Source organism: Passer montanus, unplaced genomic scaffold (assembly GCF_014805655.1).
Source record: "Passer montanus isolate IOZ18808 unplaced genomic scaffold, ASM1480565v1 scaffold87, whole genome shotgun sequence".
NCBI classification, from domain to species: domain Eukaryota; kingdom Metazoa; phylum Chordata; class Aves; order Passeriformes; family Passeridae; genus Passer; species Passer montanus.
The window spans coordinates 1,075,355-1,096,759 of record NW_024374034.1 but is presented as its reverse complement, the minus strand read 5'-3'; the positions used below and the strand labels follow the sequence as shown (position 1 = coordinate 1,096,759).

At 35.7% G+C, this 21,405-nt stretch overlaps 1 protein-coding gene across 1 annotated transcript in view; it reads left to right on the top strand.

Moving 5' to 3' along the window:
• The window catches only part of FBXL17 (F-box and leucine rich repeat protein 17), a 280,165-nt gene that overhangs the window by 201,986 nt on the left and 56,774 nt on the right, over nt 1-21,405 (top strand). The window lies entirely within an intron of this gene.

Sequence of the window (21,405 nt, the reverse complement as noted above, 5' to 3'; positions counted from 1 at the left end):
TCAATTTTAATTTATTCAGAAGAAAAAAATCCCTATTAAAAAGTGACTTCTTTATGATGGGAAAGAAACTTTAAAAACTAAGTTTTTCTTTCCATCTCTAAGTATTCTAAGTACTCTAAGTGTTTAATTTAATTTTCAGTATTTGGTATTTATATTTATCTTTTCCAAGTATCTGTTTTCTATCTTTCTTCTCAGAGTAAGAACAAGCAAAATATTTGAGCTGTGGTAATGAGGACAGAATGCATCTTGAAGTTGGGGTTTGCTTTTGTTTGCAAATAGCAAAAGAATAACAGGTGAGGAGTTCTAGCTTATTTACATGTGAATTTAGTGACTACAAAATCAGTAATCTGATTAAAATTAGATGCAGTACTTATGGGTTCTGTACAAACTCTTGGATACCAAATTTTTAAGCAGATTTCAGAAATATTGTTGTGTCATACGGTGTTTAAAACTGTTTTTGTGAGCTTCTTTTGAGCATCATAGTTGTCAATTTAAAATGGAATTAGCTAATAGACATTTTAAGATGCTTCTCTTTATCCAAATAGCATTTGAGTACCAAGAGACCAATATTGATTGACACAATATTTGTTGCGTTGTCTCGAATCTTTCGCACCAATTAATTGTTCTTACTGAAGAAAACATAGGCTAAAATTACATAAAACTATGTTAGGTGGGAAAAAATAACTGCATTTGTGGTAGAGGTATATAATATTCTTGGAGCTATTTTATATAATTATGAATATATGGATTGTTCTTATAAGTAATCAAGAGTGACATTTAAAAGGAGAAACAAATATTAAAAATAAAAAAGTGATATAAAAATTATGTGGTCCAGAAAACTCACAAATTTATCTGTTATTCTCTTACTTAAAATAAAGCTCCTTTCTAATATGTCATGAACAAAAGAAAACTTGTTATAGGAAGATGTGAAATAATAGGAAAAACTCTTCATTGAAAGGACCCTGAGAAATAATTCCTTGGCTATCAAGGTCCAGGAGACATCTTTTCTGTCCTCTAGGCAGAGGTAATCCTCAAACTGTCTGGCAGCAAATAAACAGGGAAAATTATGCACAAAATACATGTCTACTTTAGATTCCAAATTAGGCAAGCTGACCCTGCAGAGTCACCACTTCAGAAAGAAAAATTGAAACAGCCTAATCTAAGAAGCTTTGCAAATGCATTAGTCAGACAGAAGTCACCAGGAAAGGACTAAAAAATAGGTGCAACAGAGAGAGGGATTTATTTTTTTCTGCTTTGTAGAAATCGGCTTCCTGAGGTTTTGGGTTTGGATATCATAGATGACTAGAATAATTTGAAGCTTATCAAATCTCTCTCAGCCAGCAAAATAACTAAGCATTAGAACATACGATAAAAAGAAGTTTTCATGGGAAAGACCACAGTATTTTGTATATGAAAAATGTACAAATTTGACTGTTTTCATAGTTGCAGACATTGGCTTCACTATACAAGAATGAAGGCAGTCATTCCTGCTGCCTAAGTGTTTCTCTATTGTCTTGAAAACTGACATCTGATATTTCATGCAAAATTCTGCATTAATTATCAGTCCAAGACACCTCCTTTTTGCAACTCTTTGGCTTCCTGCAAACTTGTTACAAAGTCAGTGATGAAATCAGTTCTTGTGATGTTTACACTTGAAAGGTAAAATTGCTTTAAGTGATGGGATTTGAAGAGTCTGAAAATTCATCTTTTTCAGATCTTTCTATCCTCTATACTGCAGTGGTAGTACAGTTTTGAAGTCCCCGCTGCCTTGGAATAAAAATCCAAGCCTGCCTGCCATGATTTCATGGTTGTCTCTGTAAAATAGAATATTTTTCTGTTTCTAGTCTTTTATTCTTGAACTGATTATTTTTTGTCAGGTTATTGTTTCTGCCCACTGTTGCTACATGTTTGATTCCTCCTCAGCCTTCTTCATGTGGGTATGCCATTTCTTATTGCCTCTGGTAGGAAGGACAAATTATGCATGTTCTGAGATGCAGAATAATTGTCTACTAAAGGAGTTTATGAAAGATAAAATTCAGTTTGGTGTCTCTGTTGAGAATGATTTTGGCTTGGCTTTATATACCAGAGTAGGTCAGAAGTGTGTGATCAAGTCATGTGGAGAAATAAGAGCAGAAACTGAGAGAAAAGTTTTGAAAAAGAAAAAGGTATTTAAAGAATGATGGAGGAGGGAAGGGAGGGGGAGGAGGTATCAAATATTACATGATAGAAAAAAATCAAATTGTGCTGCAACATCTGTATTTGATGGATGGACCGCTTGGGGAATAAGGAATTGTCTGGATGGTTGCACTTAAAGGGTTGTGGTCAATGACACCAGGTGGAGACTTGGTGGTCATCAGGGGTTGGTGTTTGGACTGGCCCTGCTGAACACCTTTGTCAGAGCACCCACAGCAAATTTGCTGACAACACCAAGCTGTGTGGTGTGATGGACACACTGCAGGGAGGGGATGTCACCCAGAGGCACCTTGACAGACCTGAGAGGGACCTATGTGGATCTCATGAAGTTCCAGAGAGCCAAGTGCAAGGTCCTGCACCTGGGCCAGGTCAATTCCATGTACAACATAAAGCACAGGCTGGGCAGAGAATGTATCAAGAGCATCTCTGGGAAGAAGGACTTGGGATGTTGGTAGATGAGGAGCTCAACATGAATGGGTAGCTGGGCTCACAGCCCTATTGGGCTGCATCTGGCTCCTTGTGGGCAGCGGAGGAGGAAGGGGGATTCTGCCCCTCTGTCCCACTCCAGTGTGATCCCACTTGCAGAGCTGCCTGCAGCTCTGGGAGATCCACACTGAGAAGGATGGGGAGAAAGTCTAGAAGAAGCCATCTAGATGTTCAGTCTGAGCACCTCTCCTATAGAGACAGCCTGAGAGTGCTGGGATTATTCAGCCTTATTAGAAACCTTTCATTACCTTAAGGGAGGTTACAGAAGAGCAACAGGGAGGGTTCTGGAATAGTGATAGAACACTGATTAGTGATAGAACAAGGAGTAATGATTTTAAATTTAACAAGAGTGGGTTTAAAATTACATATTAGGAAGAAATTTTTTACTGGAAGAATAGTGAGGCCCTGGCACAGATTGGCCAGAGAAGTCATGACTTCCTCATCCTTGGAAGTGTTAAGGCCAGGTTGGACAGGGCTTTGAGACATTTAGTCTAGTGGAATATGTTCCCGTGTATGGGAGCAGGATGTGAACAATTTGATCTTTAGGGTCCTTTCCAACCCAAGGCGTTCTGTGATTCTACGATCGACCTTACTTCTCTGCTTTTGAGTTGTCTTTTCATTCATATTACCTGCTAGGAAAAGGAGATTCCAAAATTGACTGCTGTCACTTTTCATTTTATTCTACTTCTTTCTGGCAAAAAGAAATAAGATAAAAGCTTGGTGTTTGGGGTTATTTATATATCTTGTAACTTACATAATGTCCTCTGGTGTTACTGGTACTGTCCATGAGTTATTCAAGGAGCTTTAAATGCTTTATGTTCTCTATGTGTAACCAAGACTGGTTATGCATATTTGGAGATGCAGGATAATTGTCTACTCAAGGAGTTAATGAAGTATAAAGTACAATTACTAAATTCAAATCCGCAATTATTTTGCTATAGCTTTCCTGGTTAAGCAAACCAGAAGAATTGTAGAGCTATCCTGCACCTTCTAGATCAACACTATATCATGGACCATGTGCAAGAAAAACTGTCTGAGCTTCTTTGTGTGTAATTAAATAGTTTAATATCATCTCTTAGTTGTAGCACATAATGAGTCTTCTGTAGGTTAGAATCTTAGTAGTTTTTAGAGTTAATGCTTCTGGTTTATGTTTCCGTTTTACATGAACACTGGAAGAGAGGACAGAAAAGGATACAAAAGGAAGCATTTTCTAACTTTTTCATTTCAATTGACTGAAAGAATTTTTTAAGCATGATTTTATCATTGGTGGTCCTTTTTTTTTTGCAATCAGCTTTCACAGCATATGTGAGGGTAAAGCCTAACCAAAGCATTAAAATGGAATTGTGACTTAATTGGTCAGCAGTGTTTCAATTCCATCACTTTAATATCTCATATCCAAAGAATACAGATGTATTAAATAGATAAAATGGATGATGATTTTATCAAATAAGCAGTCTAGTAATTGGGATGAGATACTTCAATGAACGGAACGGTTTTCCAGATATGCAGTGATTCTTCAGCAGATTTCTACCTTATGATTTAGAAAAGTAGAAAAGTGTTTGTTGAACTAGCAAGGAAAAAGACCAATTTCTAGTATTGCAGGAAACATTTTTCTTACAAATAAATGATTTATACTGAGGTAGCAATTTATCTGGCATTGAAGAAAACAAGCTGTTTTCGGGATTTTCTAGCAGTTAAAAAAAATATATTAAAGCGAAATGTCTTCATACACTGGGTTCACAAACCAGAATTAGCAGCTGTACTTTTGTTTGCTGTGCACAGAGTTCAGGAGAGCATCCCTGTTCAGGAAAACTGAGAAATAGCAGTTGCTATGAAAAGAGATTGGTTTAAATGCAGTTTATCTACTATCTGAAATTAATGTTTGCATTTGCTAGATGCAAGAACATTACTAGTTAAGTGTGGTGCTTCTTTCTTTATTGGTGGTGTTTTTTAATAGCCCTAAAATAAGAATACCTGAAAAAGTTATGTTCAAAGCCGCAGATGATTTATCTTCTCATGACTTTTCTTCACATTATAAATGTTCTATTATACAATGCAGCCCAAACACTGGGCAGGTAAAGAAGCATTTACTTCTTGGGTCAGAAAACAAAGAAATGTGGCATGTGGACTAGAGCAATTATTGATATGTATGTTTTCAAATAATGATGTAATCTGAGTTACAAGGAAATGGAGTTAATAAGCAAAGATAAAAACGTTTAGATGTCTTGAACTCAGTAGAAGACACATTCTTTTTTATTAGATTTTATTTCATTGAATACTGATTTTGATGTGTGGCAGGTTGGGGCTTTTTATAGTGGAGGATAATTTCATCAATTGATAGCATTTTCATTGCAGATCTTACCAAATATTCTCTATAAATGTACTCTGTTCATAATTTATATATATAGATACTTTTTTGTGACAGTCATAACTGGAATACAGCTTTGCAAAGATGTCAACATCATCCCTTACAAATAATGTCTAACAACATTGTTAAAATAAAAATATATATAGATTAGGTAAAGCTTTCCCCTCCTACCCATGCAAGCATGCAAACTGCATGCAGTGACCCCATGGCTTTCTTTCTGCAGCATCCTAACATCTTTTTTTACAGCTGTCCTTGAACATTTTTTCCTAGTGCTCATACGCACATACATACATATGTACCTCTGCCCATGCATCCTTATGCAAGCTAAAATTCTCCTTTTTGTCTGTATGTATCATCTTTAACCAAGACAACCAACCCATCCCACTAAACATTTCCTTTTATTCTGATTGTGTCCCATGCAGATCATCTATTTGAGTTGCTATATTCCTCCGTTTGAGACATAGCTTTTATTTTCTCCTATAGGATATATTGGAAAATATCAAAATAATTTTAATGAATACTACTTATATTGATTTCTTGCTGTGGGGAAAGATCAGAAGACTATGCTAAAAGAACTAGGAAGCAAGAGGAGTACTTAAATAAGCAGCTTATGAGCAAATAAGTAAAATGCACAAGCTAATGTACACAAATAGCTGCTTGGCACCAAAGTTATTGCAAAAGCAATAACTAGGGGTTCTGTAGGGAACATCCTGTCTATTCTGATTCTGGTACGTTTTGTGAGTAGTAGATTTGCATTTTGGTGTATACATTTGACCAGCTTTACATACTTGCTTTGTATGTATTGCTAATACTATTGCTGTCAGTTGTATAGGTTTTAATTATACAGCCTGTCCATACTTATCCTCAATGCCGTTCATTTTGCTGGGATTTTCTTTTATTGAAACATGTAAGTTTCAATAAGAAGTAAGGAGTGATGTAGACATGCACTGTAGGTTTTTCAATAATACCTTAGAAGCTGTAGAAATAACATTTCGCTTTAACTTTGCTAGCAATCTACTTTTTTGAAATGAAGAAACGATGTATAATACCAATTGATTGTCTACAAACCTGAAAAAGTTAATGATATGTCAATAAAAGCTAACATATTAAATAGTGCTGTTTACCACATCAATGTGTTATTGGTGATGTGAAAAGAAGAAAGCTTCAGAGACCAAACTGTGATGTTTGCTAGGACAGTCAGAAACTTACCAGGGAATGACATGACTTCAGAGGAGTCAGACTGTTCTCCAGGATAACCTAAGAATAGCTACTCCATCTGTACCTCATGTACTGAATTTTCGTTTTCTCTTGAAACAGCTGGCAATGTGCCATTACAGCCTAATGCCAAAAGCAAATGGCTCATCATCCCTGAACACCCTTACATATCAGCTACAGAGGTGTATAGCAATCTTTCAAAAATAGAAATCTGATCACAAGACTGAAGCATCTTTTTTTCAATTAGTTTGGTCACTGAAGTTTATCTGTCATCTTTATGCTGTCACAAGAATTTGTGATAAACCTTTTTCACATAGATAGACCTAGTTTCATGTGAAACTGGGGTGCCGTGGTTTATTTTTTAGCAATTTCCTTTTTGACCCTTTTGATTTAAAATTGTCCATGTGGTTAACAAGAGACCTGACATTTGCAAAACTGCTTGAGAAGGAATTGGTTTTTACCCTGCTGTAATGACACAGTGAGTTATAATATGCTTCATGTTAATTTGTTCTGGTTCCGTAATAAAGTTAATTTGTTCTCCTTTCGTGGTTGATTATCTTTCTAGGATGAAGAAGGAAGGGTGGTATAGTGAGAGAGAAGTTACAACTTTTTATGTCCTGGTCTAAACCCTCTATTTGTTAAATACTGTCATTTATTGTCTCACAAAAAAAAAACAAAAAAACAAAAAAAAAACAAAAAAAAAAACCACAAAAACCCCAAACCACCTAACAGCAGTTGTGTAATCTTCAATATATCATACTGACTATTTAAGATTAATTTACCAGTTTCTACCACATATCTGTTTTGGTTGGGACTATTTCTGTGACAGTGCAGTCTGGAGTGGATATGGACCTAAATTGAAATAGACATGTTACTTTGGGTTTTTAGTATGTTAGCATCCTAGTACCTTTTCCTAGCATCTTGTTCGGTAAAAATTACATCAGCAATAATGAAGATGCAGTATTTTCATATGATTCTAACTATTGCATGTATAACCTGTTTTGCAAGGGACATGTGCTAACTAGGCAAGCTGAGCCAGAAGTGTTAATGTGACCTTTTTATTGTTTATTAATTAACCAAGATTTGAGTTTCAAATAGAGAACCCTCAACTGACTTGATATATAAGTGCCAGAATTCAAGATGAATTCTTAAATGCCTTAAGGCTAAGTCTGCAACAGTAAACTATAGCAAGTGGGCCTTTTGTTTGGATTGTTTCAGTTTGTTTCCCTCTTGATTCTTTCTCACTAAAATTTAATGTTACAAGTTATTAGAATTTTTTGTAAATTTTAATTTTCTTTCCCATGAATATGCTTAAAACTGAGGTAAATATGTATGGCCCCATCTATTTCAAAGGATGTGTATATCCCAGAATATTAAAAATTGCAGATTCTTTAGCATGTCTGATGGTACTTAATTTCTGCAGATTCTGGCTTTAGGTGTGGAACCTCAGCTTAGCTTCAGTCCTGTATTTGAGTGTATTAATCTCCTTACATCAAAAACAGGGGGGAAATTGTTATGCAAGGAAGATGGAAAGATGTCTAGTGAATCTAAAGAATGTCAGCATCAAGATGGAGGTACTTCTTGAAAAATATTTGTTCCTGTAAGGATTTCTGCCTGACAGTTTAATGATTGGGTCAGGAGCTACTAGTTCTTTAGAGGAATTTTGAAATTCATCCTTCTCATGTTAATATTGCTTGTTACTCCATCTCGTGACTTTCTAGGTGCTTATTATTTAAAAGCTAACATTCACAAATTATACATCTAATAATTTATGCCTGATGCAGGTAGAAAGTAAAGACATTTTATAACGGAAATATGACAGAACTTTAACTGGAAAGGCTATGCAGGTCATTAGTATAATTCATCACCCTTCTGTACGTTCAGGCTGTTTTGTAGAAATCCATTAAATATCATAGGAAGATGGATTGTGGTCTATTTCTGAGTGACATTATCATCACTACACATGGTAATTAAGATCCACTTACAGAAGTGTTGTCTGCAGGGTCCATCAGTTGACTGCCAATTAGAAATAAACTGTGATGGGTGAACCTAGTGATTTCAAAAGAACTTCTGGTTGTAGAAATAAATATGGCATACAGCAAATATTTCTACAAACTTTGAATTTCTGTTAAAACATTTATCACTTCATTAGAACATACTGAAGCTCATAGCAACATTTCTGATCCTTAAATATGGACCAAGGGGCTTTAGAACTGTAAAATCAAACATACATTTACAAAAACATAAAGAAAAAGATTGCTGTTTAACCAATGATACCTCCACTGAGAGGTGAGATCCTTGTACCATTGTCTCTCAAGTGGACACCAAATGGCATAAAATATAATGTTGTCATAATATTGTGCTTTCTTTAGAGTAACTTGAAAAACATGCAGAAGAGCATGTGTCAGACCACAGCACAGCTGAGAAATGACTCTGCAATTGTTTTGCATTAAAGTAAATCCACACAAATTTGTGCATTTAACATGTCACTGTTTTTTTATTCCATAAATGTTAGTGTTAAATGGTAAGTGTTAGTGTTAAATGTTTCCATAAATGTCTTACAAATGTTTCCAAAACAATCTTACATAAATTCAGGTATTAAAGGCAACCAAATAGATAAAATAATTGTGGAGGTAAATATATATATATATATATATATAGTTTATGTGCTCTGCAGCCAGCTATCAAAAGATGAAAATGTTCCTTTGAATTGTATTTTATTTTCATTCTTCAAAGTTTTTTAATGGACTGTTTGGTTAAGCTTCTTTTGTTTTAAACTAAAATCCAGCAGCTGAAAAATGTAGTCTCCTGTAATGTTCTTTCTGGCACATGTCATAGGAAAATAAATGAGCCTGGTATGCCCTGAAGTTTTATTTAACACAATTTTGAACCTGAAAGAGAAGCTTCAAATAATATGTTACTTTGTAACCTGTAGTTTGAATACAGAAGACTATATGTCACTATATTGGCTCAGTTTTTGTTACTTCCAGCAAGTCCCTATCCTGAACTAGGACCTGCAGATAGAGCAACATAAATTTGTTGCCGTCCTACTTTTAGAGGGACATGCAATGAGAGTGCTGAGGATCAGGTACTACCATGTGGTTCTGGAGTTAGGAAGTGTGTCCAAGAAGCATCAATGCGTTTGCATCCAAAGCGCTTCATGAGGAAAAGGTTTTTATTCCTCCTGGGGAGAGATTCAGCTGTTCACAGCTTGGTAGCCAGATAAATATGTAAAAACACTGTGAGGGAGTTAAAATGTGGGACAAGCCTATTTGTGTAACTGGTCATTCCCTTTATTAAACAAGGTTGTATCCTCTGTCATCAGAACTTAATTTAAATAGGTATATGACTTAGGAAACACATAGTTTGTTTTGTTATGTTTTTAAGTTAGACTATGACATGTGTCATATTTTCTAAGTTTTTATACCTATGATTTGCATTATGCACCATTTGCCAAGAAATTGGGAATGCAATTTAAATGTACAAAAGCAACATTTCATTTTTGGTGCTGTTGGTTAAATAAAACTGCTGTGAACGCATGGAATGCATAAAAGTGCTTATCAAAACATGGATCACACTAACAGTCCAAACACACTGAAATTCTTTAATCTCTAGCTAGGGCAACATTCACAGTTCACTGCCTACCCATTGCCACAGGTACTAAAAGATAAATAAATACCAAATAGTAGGACTTAACATATGGCAAAACAGATCTTAAACTCTTACTTTCTAAAATACTTTCCATTGGTTTTGAGTAAATACAGGAAGGAATGTGCAATATGAGGAAAGGGGAGAGTTTCTTTATTCCCTTGTGTTTCCATCATGTTTTCCTTTTGTAAATGTTAATAAGGTGGTGCCTGACATTCCTTAGCTATTCAAGAGTGGCACAGTGCATTTCTTTTTATATATGAAGGGAGTTTTTTCATGAACAAGTTGTTAAGTAGAAAATAGAAGTCTGTTTGTGAAACATGTCTGGGCAGTAACTGTGGTGCTTCCATGCCAGAACATTACAAGATAGTTATAGGTGCTTAAAATACAGTACCTTCCCTTTTCTTTCTGACAAAAGTACATACTCTGCCCAACTTTGTCGGGCAACTTTTCTTTCTTTCTTTCTCCCCAGGCTTATTTAAATGCATATATTTATTTTAATGTAATTTTTCTTGTGCTATTTAAGTAAATATATGGTAAACAACCTTCTGTATTTTACCTTGAAATATTTCAGAAAAAATACTATTAAGTGTTTAGGGAGTACTCACCCTGAGAAGGTTTCTTGCTAAACCCATTGTCTGTGTAGGTAGGATAGGTGACTGATTACAGCCAGACTTTTAGTTAAGGAATTAAAGATTGTTTTCACAGTAAAAAGCCTCATCTTTAAACTATTTCCTAGGTTTCTTAGGAGGCTGTATCTTGCTTGATCATCAGTTTTGGGATATGCAAAAGTTGGCAGACTACAGTGTGCATTTCACTTGCAATTCAGTAAGATCTGACTTCTAAGGCTTAAAAAATCTGACTTTGAGATTTAAAGTGCAGTGTTGCAACATTTTGGAAAGTCCTGGTGCAATATAGGAGGAGGCTATTGGACCTCTTTATAACCCACTTTACTCATGTTTGGTTCTTGGCATTCACATATTACTCATTAATTGAATTGCAATTCAGTTTTATTTTCTGGGCAGTATGTGGCTTTTTCTACCATTTTTCAAGATCCCAGTAGTATTACAGAATTTTCTACAATATGTAGATATCACAGCATTAAGCATTTCACAGTACTTGGTCAGTTATTTCTAATCTAATGAGTTAGTACCTATCAGCTTTGTGACAAAAATGGCATTGAGCTGGTGTAGTCCCTTCTTTAGAGCACCCCTCTGTGGGTCCCAGAAAGTACATTATCCTCCTGTGCACTGCAGAACCTTGTTACAGCTTTTGCTGAATACCACGGGTGTTTTCACTCTTCCTCTGAGAACCTCTTGGCTACCAAGGGTTGATTTTTTTTTTGGTGTTTTTTTGAGTCTTCTTAGACCTGCTTGCACTGCCACTCAACTAGGAAAAAAAGTCCTATTCCTTACATTTTTGTGTTGTGTTAGATTTTGGTAAAGGTTCCAGAGTAAATGCAAGTTAGCACTTCAATTTAAAGCACTAGATTGCATAATACCAATCTATAGTAATTTTATTTTTAGTCATTTATATCAAGATTATGAAGATTATGTGCAATCTATCTAATAAGAGGTCTGCCTAATTGGGGAACGTTTAACGTTCTTTTGTTACATGGCAGTAGCTATTTTGAATCCATTTTGACTATAGTCAGTGAGAGGACTGGAAAATAATGAAGACTAATTTCTGTTGTTGTTAGCAGGCAAAAATGTTGTTTGTGGCTGATTATCAACCTTGCAAGTCAGCATGTCAGTAGAGTTAACTAATCTTGCGATGAGTTTTTCAGAGAGATGTTTTGCAAAGTGCTTGCTGGTCATCAGACATTCTTAATGGTGGAGACTTGGATTGGGTAATAACACTGGGGAAAGAGAGAGCTTCCTTCTTTTCATATTTGCAAAGCATTTATAATACTACAATTTGGATACAGTCTCAGTGTTTGCCATTTATAAGTTTGCTACAAGGTGCTAAAAAGCAGGTGAGGGCATGGCAGCCTCCTCATTACTCTGTCAAAGCATTTGGTTTTTTAGAATAGTGGTATAACGTATATGTCATTAGTAGTGACGCACCTGTAGCTTCCAAACTGAATGTATGCCATTTAGGTTTTGTTCTAATGCTTGTTACTAGAGTTAATAGGTAGATGTGATTTTAAAAGATGCCCCTAAAATTTAATTAGTATCTCAAAGCTGTTTTAATCATGTTTATAAATGCTAAAATGTTATGAATCAAACAATTGAATGAATCATTCCATCATTGTATAATTAAGACTGACTAAAAGTAAAATTATATTTTAATGGCCCTCTTTTTTTCCATTGAGGCCAGTGGCAAGAATCCCATTGACGTCAGAAAGTGCAGGATTAGGCCTTAATATGATCTGCCTTTTTTGTGAGTAACCTCAGTATAAAATGCTTTGTCTTTTCTTTTTAGGGATAAATGTTTAGCTGACTGTTCAGTCACTTATTCAAAGCTTGTAGATGGCAAAAATGTTTCTGAGCTAACATAAATATTTTTCTCAAAATCTAGCAGATCTTATAATTGTTTTTTCAACCCTGAAAACAGATCATTAAAATATTGATCCAGTTGCCTGAGGTTTGTATGTTTAACTATGTTACTAAAACAATAACTTTTGTAGTCTGTGTAGAACTATTTAGTGGGAACAACAGTTAAATTACCTGGTTGACTTGGAAATGTATATTCCTCTGATTCTGTTCAGTGGCACGTGGCAATGTGACACTTAATGCCATTGCAAAGCAGCAGCTACTTTGCCCTCAGCTAGTTGTTGATACAAGTTTGGATTGCCACAACTGAAATCTCAGTAGCGTATCAAGTTGATAACCACAGCAGGTGAAATTTGTCTCAAGCACATCAAAAATAATAGGTCAAAGGACTGTGGTAAACTGAGAATACTGAAATTGCTGTTGAGATTCACAATTCTCCTGACATTCAACCCATGCTCTGACTGTGAGTTTAATTATTAATTAATTGATACTTTTTTCAACTCCTGGCATAGAAAAGACAAAAGTAGTATTTTTTAATTAATAAGGTTAAGAAAAAGAAATACGAAGTTTGTTACTTGTTCTGTTGTTGTTGTACATTGGTTCTTCTGTAAGAAAGACAGAAAAAGCTTCTGTCTTATATCCCAAAGCTGGATTTCTCACCCCTTTCTAAAGATTAATCACTATTTTTCACAGTTAGCTAAACGCATTCTTAGTGTTTAAGCATTTTATACTAATCAAATCCCACTAGGGAAAATTGAGAAAGATAATATATTGAATATTGTATGTATGGGAGTGTTCAAGTTATTATCTGAAAACGTAAGATCTGTTTTGAATTCTTGGCCTGAGTCAGGTGGACATCACAGTGATGTTTCTGTATTGCAGAATTAATTCTTGAATTACAGAATTAAGAGAGACAGGGAGAAGAACAAACAATGGAAACTACCAGTTGCATTTCTGACAGCTTCATGCATACAAAAAGCCAACAAAAATCACTGTGATGTTCACAAATGCTTTAGGATGGTTGGTATTATTTTTTCAGAAAGGTGTTCTATTTTTCAGAAAAATTGTCTTGTATCTAAATAGAAGTGTTTGTCTCTTACAAATATTTTAGTCTAAACATTGCAGCTGCAGCATAATTAAAATGTGAATAAGTATCTTCATCAAAATACTGCTTTGCAGTAGCTGGAACAAAATAAAAGAAGGTTGCTTTTGTTTTCTTTTCTTTTAAAGTTCTGTGTCTGTGAGAGATTCCTTAAAATGAAATAAAAAAAAAGTAGTGGAACATTTTTCCCATCAAGTGTAATACTAATGCATAAAATAGTTCATATGTTTGTGTTAATGAGTTTGCATTTGAGATCAAAACATATGTTTTAACTAGCTCTTCTTTTTTGGAGGTCAATTATACAGCCAGTACACTTGTAGCTATAAGAGTAGCTTAGAGGGAGTGAATAGTGGTCAAGACAACTGGAATAAGAATTATTTGATCAGTTCATTATTCAGTGTACTTCTTAGAGTCGACTGGAAAAAAAACCCAAAACAACAGATATAAATCAAAACTCATCTTTTCCAGTTCAGAATGAAAAAAAAATTAAAAGAGCAGATCAGTGTAATTGTAATTTATTATTATTCTGCATTGTCTCCTCTGTTTCAATGGAATCAAAGTTTTAATATTATCAGTGAAGGTATCCATAAAAGCTCTAAAACCTAAGAAATTTGTTTCATCTGACTAACATGTTTTACATATTGTGCATTTAATAATGAGTAAAGTAGCTAGGCCAATAATAAACCAGTACAATATAGACAAAAGAGAACACTGATTTAAGGTCATTGTGTCAAACGCAACAAAATACTGTTTATAGCATGTCAGGAATAGCTTTACAATTAGCACTAATTACTGAGAAAAAAAGTCAAAACATCAGCTTTAAGAAAGGACACTTTTCAGTGCAAGATCAAAGCCATATCTCCATAGAATAGCAAAGCTATTTAATTGCAACAAAGTGCTAATTGGATTTTGAGATGCTTTCATGTGTTTTCCCCCAATTAGCCAGTCATCCCTGACCAAATCCACCTAAGAAAAGATTATGAGTTTTAAAACTCTTGTCTGCACAGTTGCAACTGGGGGTACCCGTGTAAAAGCAGTAGTGCCTTATTTTTATGTAAATTGAGGTCTTTCAGGTCATGTTACAAGGCTTGCAGGGATGAAGAGAAAAGGAGCAAAGCAACCCCACACTGTGTGATAAACAGTTACTTAGATATTCTGTCGTCTTTATATCAGTGCAAGAAAACAGAAAAGCTACAGCTAACCCTCTTTTTTGTTACGTAGCTCATCAGTACACCATGTTTAAAGAGAGCTTTTGATGCCTGAGGAAAGACTTGTCATCAGAGGCTTTATCTGTGCTCTGCATTTCTGTTAATTAGAAAGAATAATTAACTTTTAATGTTTTTTGAGGTAAAATTTGCAGTCTTTTCCTAACTTTTTAAATAATTTAATTTGTGGGTTTTGTATTCATAGAAATTAGTGCAATGATTTTTTCACTACCCTTATTTATGAGTTTAATTAACATCCTATACATTTATAAAAACACAAAAGTCAAGATAATGGTGACAGTTGATAAAACCCATACAGTTTCAGAAAAAGCTGTTATTTGTCAGTAATTGAACTATGTCAAATACTCATAAACCATGATCTCCTGAGGCAAAATGCATATGCACTATTTTCCTAACACAATTTTTTCTACATTTTTAAGAGTCCCCCTCAGAATGCTTAGACAACTTGCTGTCATCCAGTCACTGTAGTGGGATCCTGAGGAAGCAGGTAGTTTTGATCTTGATGGAAGAGAAGCATGTAGTGAAACCCTACAAGAATGTCTTCATGCAACCTTCAAGAGCTCCAAAGTCCCATCAGAAATTGCTCACAAAAGTTCTATTGAGATTTTCCCTAATAGAGGAAAAGGACTTGTGTAAAGGAGACTCCACCCAGGTCGCCAATCTCCTCTCTTTCCATTGTGGTGGTGGGATTCATGCCAGGGCCACTCTGAAAGGTATCCAACCGGAATTCTGAGCATTGACACTCCAGAGCCCTGCTCTTGTCGTCACAGTGTTGTGACTGGTCCTGTCTTCCTTCTGTGTGCCACTGAGCCCTTGGAAGAGTCCACTGGGTTTGTACTTCCTTAGAATGAGTTTTTCTTGTCAGTTAATTAGTCACAGCAGACCTGGACCCTTTGTGTGTGCAGTGGAGTAATTATGGGAATGTAGGGTGACAAGATCAGTAGTCTGGAGCATCCTTTAGATGCAGGAAGGAACTTGGGTGCAAGCCAACTGGGTGCTCGCAACATCTGCATTTTGAGACCCTGTACAGAAAGGACTGAAGATTCGTGGAATCAGAAGAGTGAGAAGGAACCATTATGATTCTATGACATGTAGATAAGAATAATTGAGTTTGGTAAAAAGTGTCCTAGTTCCTTCACTGCATTTTGCAGTGCAACTTACAACACTTTAAACACATAATTTATATCAAATATACACTGATATACTATCATATGGATACAGAGTTTTTCTCTCAAACTATGATATTTATTATTGCTGTTGGTTACATGGTAAATTTCAGGGTTTACTATTATTCTGATAGTTCTTTGAAATTGAAAAACTCAATGGAGCAAACATCCTTCACATGTCCTCATGCTGTATACTTGACATTTTATTTGATTAAGGTCTTCCACACCAGGCTCCCATAATTTAAGAAGGAACTAAAGAGGCAGGTCTGTCATGCTGATTTCAAGATATTTTTTTCTTTCACAGAATTACAATAGAAAATACTTTTGATTAGTCATTTGAATATTTGCTTGAATTTAAGGGAACATACAGTTCCCTTGAAACCATTTAGTTTAAATTTTTTTAGTTGAGTCTGAATTTGAGACACATTTATTGCTTTCAGAAATTGTTAACTTCAACTTGTAGGACCTAGCTTCATTGATTCTTGACTGCGAGAAGACACTCAACAGAGAACATCACTGGGATTAATGGTGTAGGACTTGCATGCAGAATACATATTTGCACATGAAGTGTTCTTTAGTTATAGTTCATTTTTATTGCGCTCAGACAAGAAGATACCATGCTAATTAAATGTGAGGATTTCAGGTCCTTAAGCACATTATTTGCTTACCAGACCAATAGGCCAATAAGTCTTGCATCTAAGAATAACTAGGATCACATTCTTCACAAGAATATAAAAAGGAAATAACATATCTGTAGAGCAAGGTTAATTCTAACCCCAGCCTGCTACTCTTCAGGCTATAGCATTTTCTAACAAGTTGCAACATGATGAAGTAAATGCTATACTGTAGTCTTGACATAGTTCAGTTGTTTACACAAGAATTTTAAATTTTTTGTTATTTACACATTTTGTATTTATAATTGTTATAAATGAAAAATGCAAATTAGCCAATTTTAATAAAAATATGAAAAATAAAATTTATTTCGTGACCGTAAAAACAGTCTCAACAGCCACCACCAAATCGGACAGCATATCACCCCCTTGGTGATACGGGTGAACGTGAGGAAAGGACCAACTGGCACCTAGACCTCCCCATCCACACCTACTGCTTCAAGGCAGCAGTTCTTATACAGTTTATTTGGCCTGCAGCAGAAGTCTTTGTTTCCTTCTGAGTTCTTCATATTCAAGTTGGTTTCTTTCTCTGGCTTACATATTTGCACATGAAGTGTTCTTTAGTTATAGTTCATTTTTATTGCGCTCAGACAAGAAGATACCATGCTAATTAAATGTGAGGATTTCAGGTCCTTAAGCACATTATTTGCTTACCAGACCAATAGGCCAATAAGTCTTGCATCTAAGAATAACTAGGATCACATTCTTCACAAGAATATAAAAAGGAAATAACATATCTGTAGAGCAAGGTTAATTCTAACCCCAGCCTGCTACTCTTCAGGCTATAGCATTTTCTAACAAGTTGCAACATGATGAAGTAAATGCTATACTGTAGTCTTGACATAGTTCAGTTGTTTACACAAGAATTTTAAATTTTTTGTTATTTACACATTTTGTATTTATAATTGTTATAAATGAAAAATGCAAATTAGCCAATTTTAATAAAAATATGAAAAATAAAATTTATTTCGTGACCGTAAAAACAGTCTCAACAGCCACCACCAAATCGGACAGCATATCACCCCCTTGGTGATACGGGTGAACGTGAGGAAAGGACCAACTGGCACCTAGACCTCCCCATCCACACCTACTGCTTCAAGGCAGCAGTTCTTATACAGTTTATTTGGCCTGCAGCAGAAGTCTTTGTTTCCTTCTGAGTTCTTCATATTCAAGTTGGTTTCTTTCTCTGGCTTGGGCTGCACAAAGCCTCCGTCCCGGAATAGAAAGATCCACTTCCCTGGTTCCCGGAATCTGGCATTCAAATTCATGGTGTTGGTGGTCCTGGTCTCGTCAGATAGGCATCTTGTCTGGGCCATGAGCACCTGGCTTCTTTGGGTATAGGTGCTGTTGAACGCTCATCCTGGGTGCAGATGGACTCCCCTTTCAGATGCAAATGCCGTGATGTCCATCTGCCGAGGCTCCGTGGTTTTGTGGTTGCCTAGATTTCCCAACCTGAAGGAAAAAGGGATTCTTCCCCACAGTTTATTTCATACACATATATTTTTATACAACGTTTATTTCCACGAATTACTAACTATCTTCCTAACATAATGAAATTTAAATAGTGTCAGTGCTTACTCTTCTGAAAGTACTCAACAAAGTATTTAGCATATGCACTGGAGCCTTGTAAATGTTAGTAAATTTACCATTTCATTAATTTTTTCTTTTATCACCTACAGTTGCTGTTACCTTACATTAACAGGAAGCTGTGTTAGAATTATAGTCTTAGTTTTAGTACACTGTTCATTACTCTAAATGTAGCAGTGCATTCTGTGTTTTTTCCTAATGCAATCTAAAATTCTTTTAGATTTAAGACGAAGTATGCTCCAAATATATGCATATCTGGATCTGCCAGTATGAACTGTACCCATGCCACATGCTGTATGCATATTTTTATCCTTTTTAAATTACTTACACAAAGATCAAGTATCATGAAAACAGTAATTACACTATAAGCTTTCAAGAAAAATTTGTCCCATTTTGCCTTAATTTACTGCTGAATTGTTCCTCTTTTAATAAACAGGTCCTCTTTTACACTATAAGCTTTCAAGAAAAAGTTTGTCCCATTTTGCTTTTATTTACTGTTGAATTGTTCCTCTTTTAAAAAACAGGTCGACTCAGCTGTAGGCCATTTCTCAGTTGAGACTGGCAACAATTAAGGACCTGTGATTCAGTGAGTTAAATTTATTTGTTAAATAACTTAAACGCAGAATTGAAAAGTCTAAGCATTAGGAAGAGATACTTTCAAATACAGCTGGGACAGTAGACATACATTTTGTATTTAATGCTTATTCTCTCTTTAATATATAAACACTTAGTGTTTTGTTATTCCAGAATACATGCTTTGCACCACAGCTTTTATGTCTACTAATGTATTGGAGTTTATTCACTGTTAGTGCCTGGGTTCAGTCAGAAACTGTGTCCTTGTATGACCTTGGTCATTGGCATTTTCATCCTTCTTTGGTGTTCAAAAACATATTTTTAAAGGAAACTTGAAAAGCACCAGCTTAACAGGAGCTGTAGTGTTTGAGAAAAATTCTAAAGTCTATGAAAAAAGGTTAGGTCAATTTGCATTAAAAAACTGAAGTATTCCACTCCTTTATGCTTCTCTCTTTCTCAAATGATCTGGTTTTTCACACTGGCTGTGTGAACATCATTACCATATTGCTCTCAACACGTCAGATCCTGCCATGGTCTGAGCATAGAGACATACAATGGAGGATACGGGTGCTTTACAACTCCTAGGAACAGCCTTTGTTTGAAAGGCCCTGAGGATGAGCATCTACTTTTTTGTTTTAACTACCATGAGGTCATAATCCTTTCAGTTTTCAGCTCACCATCCTGTATGCTGAAGTACTGGAAGTGATTGGATGGCCAAGCCATTCTAAGCATTCCTTATGCAGTTTTTCTTATTCTGAAGAAGTTGAAGTTGGCTATCACCTTTTTTACATGCATACATATTGCCCTTCGTTTAGAAGGAGGGGCACCCCGTGGAGTCATTGGAGGGCCCCCTAGGCTGTGAGTTGGCTGGCAGCAGCAGGCAGTCAAGGAGACTCCACACGGCTTCTGAGGATGCTGATTAGATGAGGGTTTATTGGAAGTCCCATTCCCGGGAACACCATGGTTACTGAGGGAGAAGGAGGGAAGGGGGAGGGAGGGGGAGAGGGAAAAGGCCAAGGGGAGGGAGAAGAGGGGAAAAAAAAGGGCTAAGAGAGGAGAAAGGCTAAGAGAGCGACTGGTCTTGCTCGCATGATTTAAGAGGTAGATTGAAAGTGGGCGCAGAATCAAGTTTGTATGGATGGAATGGAATAACAGATGATTGAAAGTGGGCGCAGAATCAAGTTTGTGCCAATGGAATAACAGATACAGGACGCTTCAGGGCAGGACCACAGACTTGGGATACATTTTGGAGGGGTGAGACAGAGCATACCATTTAAATAAAATGCAATACTACACATACATACACATACATGTAAATATACATACATGTATATATATGTGTGTGTGTATGTGTATATATATGTGTGTGTATCTGTATAGATATATGTGTGTGTATATATATATATATATATATATATATATATACACACACACAGACATAAAAATAGTTATCTTTAGTATCTTTTAAATCTGAACGTATCATAGAGTCATTGAATGTTTAGGATTGGAGGGCCCTTGAAGACCCTCTCACTATGGGACACTTCACTTGATCAGGTTGTTCAGAGCCCCATCCAATCTGGCCTTGAACACTGCCAGGAGTAAGGCCTCCATGGCTTCTCTGTCCAGCCTCTGCCAGGGTCTGACCAACCTTGCCTCTAACCTAGCAGTTCGTATGACTCTTGAAGAGCATCTTTCTAAGAATAGTTATAGAGGAAACTTATGAGTACAGATCTGAATATTATCTTCAGAAAATTAAGCTCACTTTCAACAAAAGTCACACATGACCCTCTATCACTATGAGGCAATTTTTTTTTTTGTTTAAAATAATAAATAACAGCTTTCTGACAAGTTGGAGCATTTTTCATGGAGAAGAGCTGTTAGTGACACTTTCTAAAGTGCTGCAACATTTTACTAATTTAAAAAATCTGCCTCAGATCGATTGTGACCTTATCAATAGGATGGTCTCATTCATCTCCTACGCTGGCTGCTATCGCATTGCACACTAATGGCTTTCAGCTGCAGTTACTCCTTTTAGGAGATTCAACACTTTGTAATACTTTCAAATTCTTTAGAGAAGGTGAAGCAGTGTTGGTGGCATGCTTCAAGACAATGCCTTTCCTTTTATTGCATTCCTCAGTTGTATCATGTGAAAATGTAACTTACTAAATTACAAATTACTTGACAGTAAGTGTTTTCTTAATGATGGGTAAGAAAAATATGGTAAATTTCTACCATTTTTCTATTCAATAGGTAATACTATCAATAACATACTACAAATAGTTTCCTATTTGTAGGGGATAGTGTGTTCCACAGCTGTGACTGGCATTCTTCATTAGATGCCTGTTTTGAATGCCTTTGCAATTTGTCCACACCTTTGGGAATAATTTCTCCGTGGGAGATATATTTTTCAGTTTAACCTTCTGGAAAATATTTGTTCAAACAGTTCAGCAGTTTTCAATAATTAAATTATGTTGTTTTGTCCACGTGAACCATTAATAAATTAATTTCATAGAGTAGCTGTCATGACATTGAAATTGGATGAAGTTTGAAGTCAGGGTCAGTGTAATTTCTCTCCTTGTAAAAAATCATCCACATATGCCTATATTGTAAGTATATGTTTGCATATATTCATAGAATACCTGTCAGAGGTTGGCAGTGTTTGGTCTGTAGGGGGT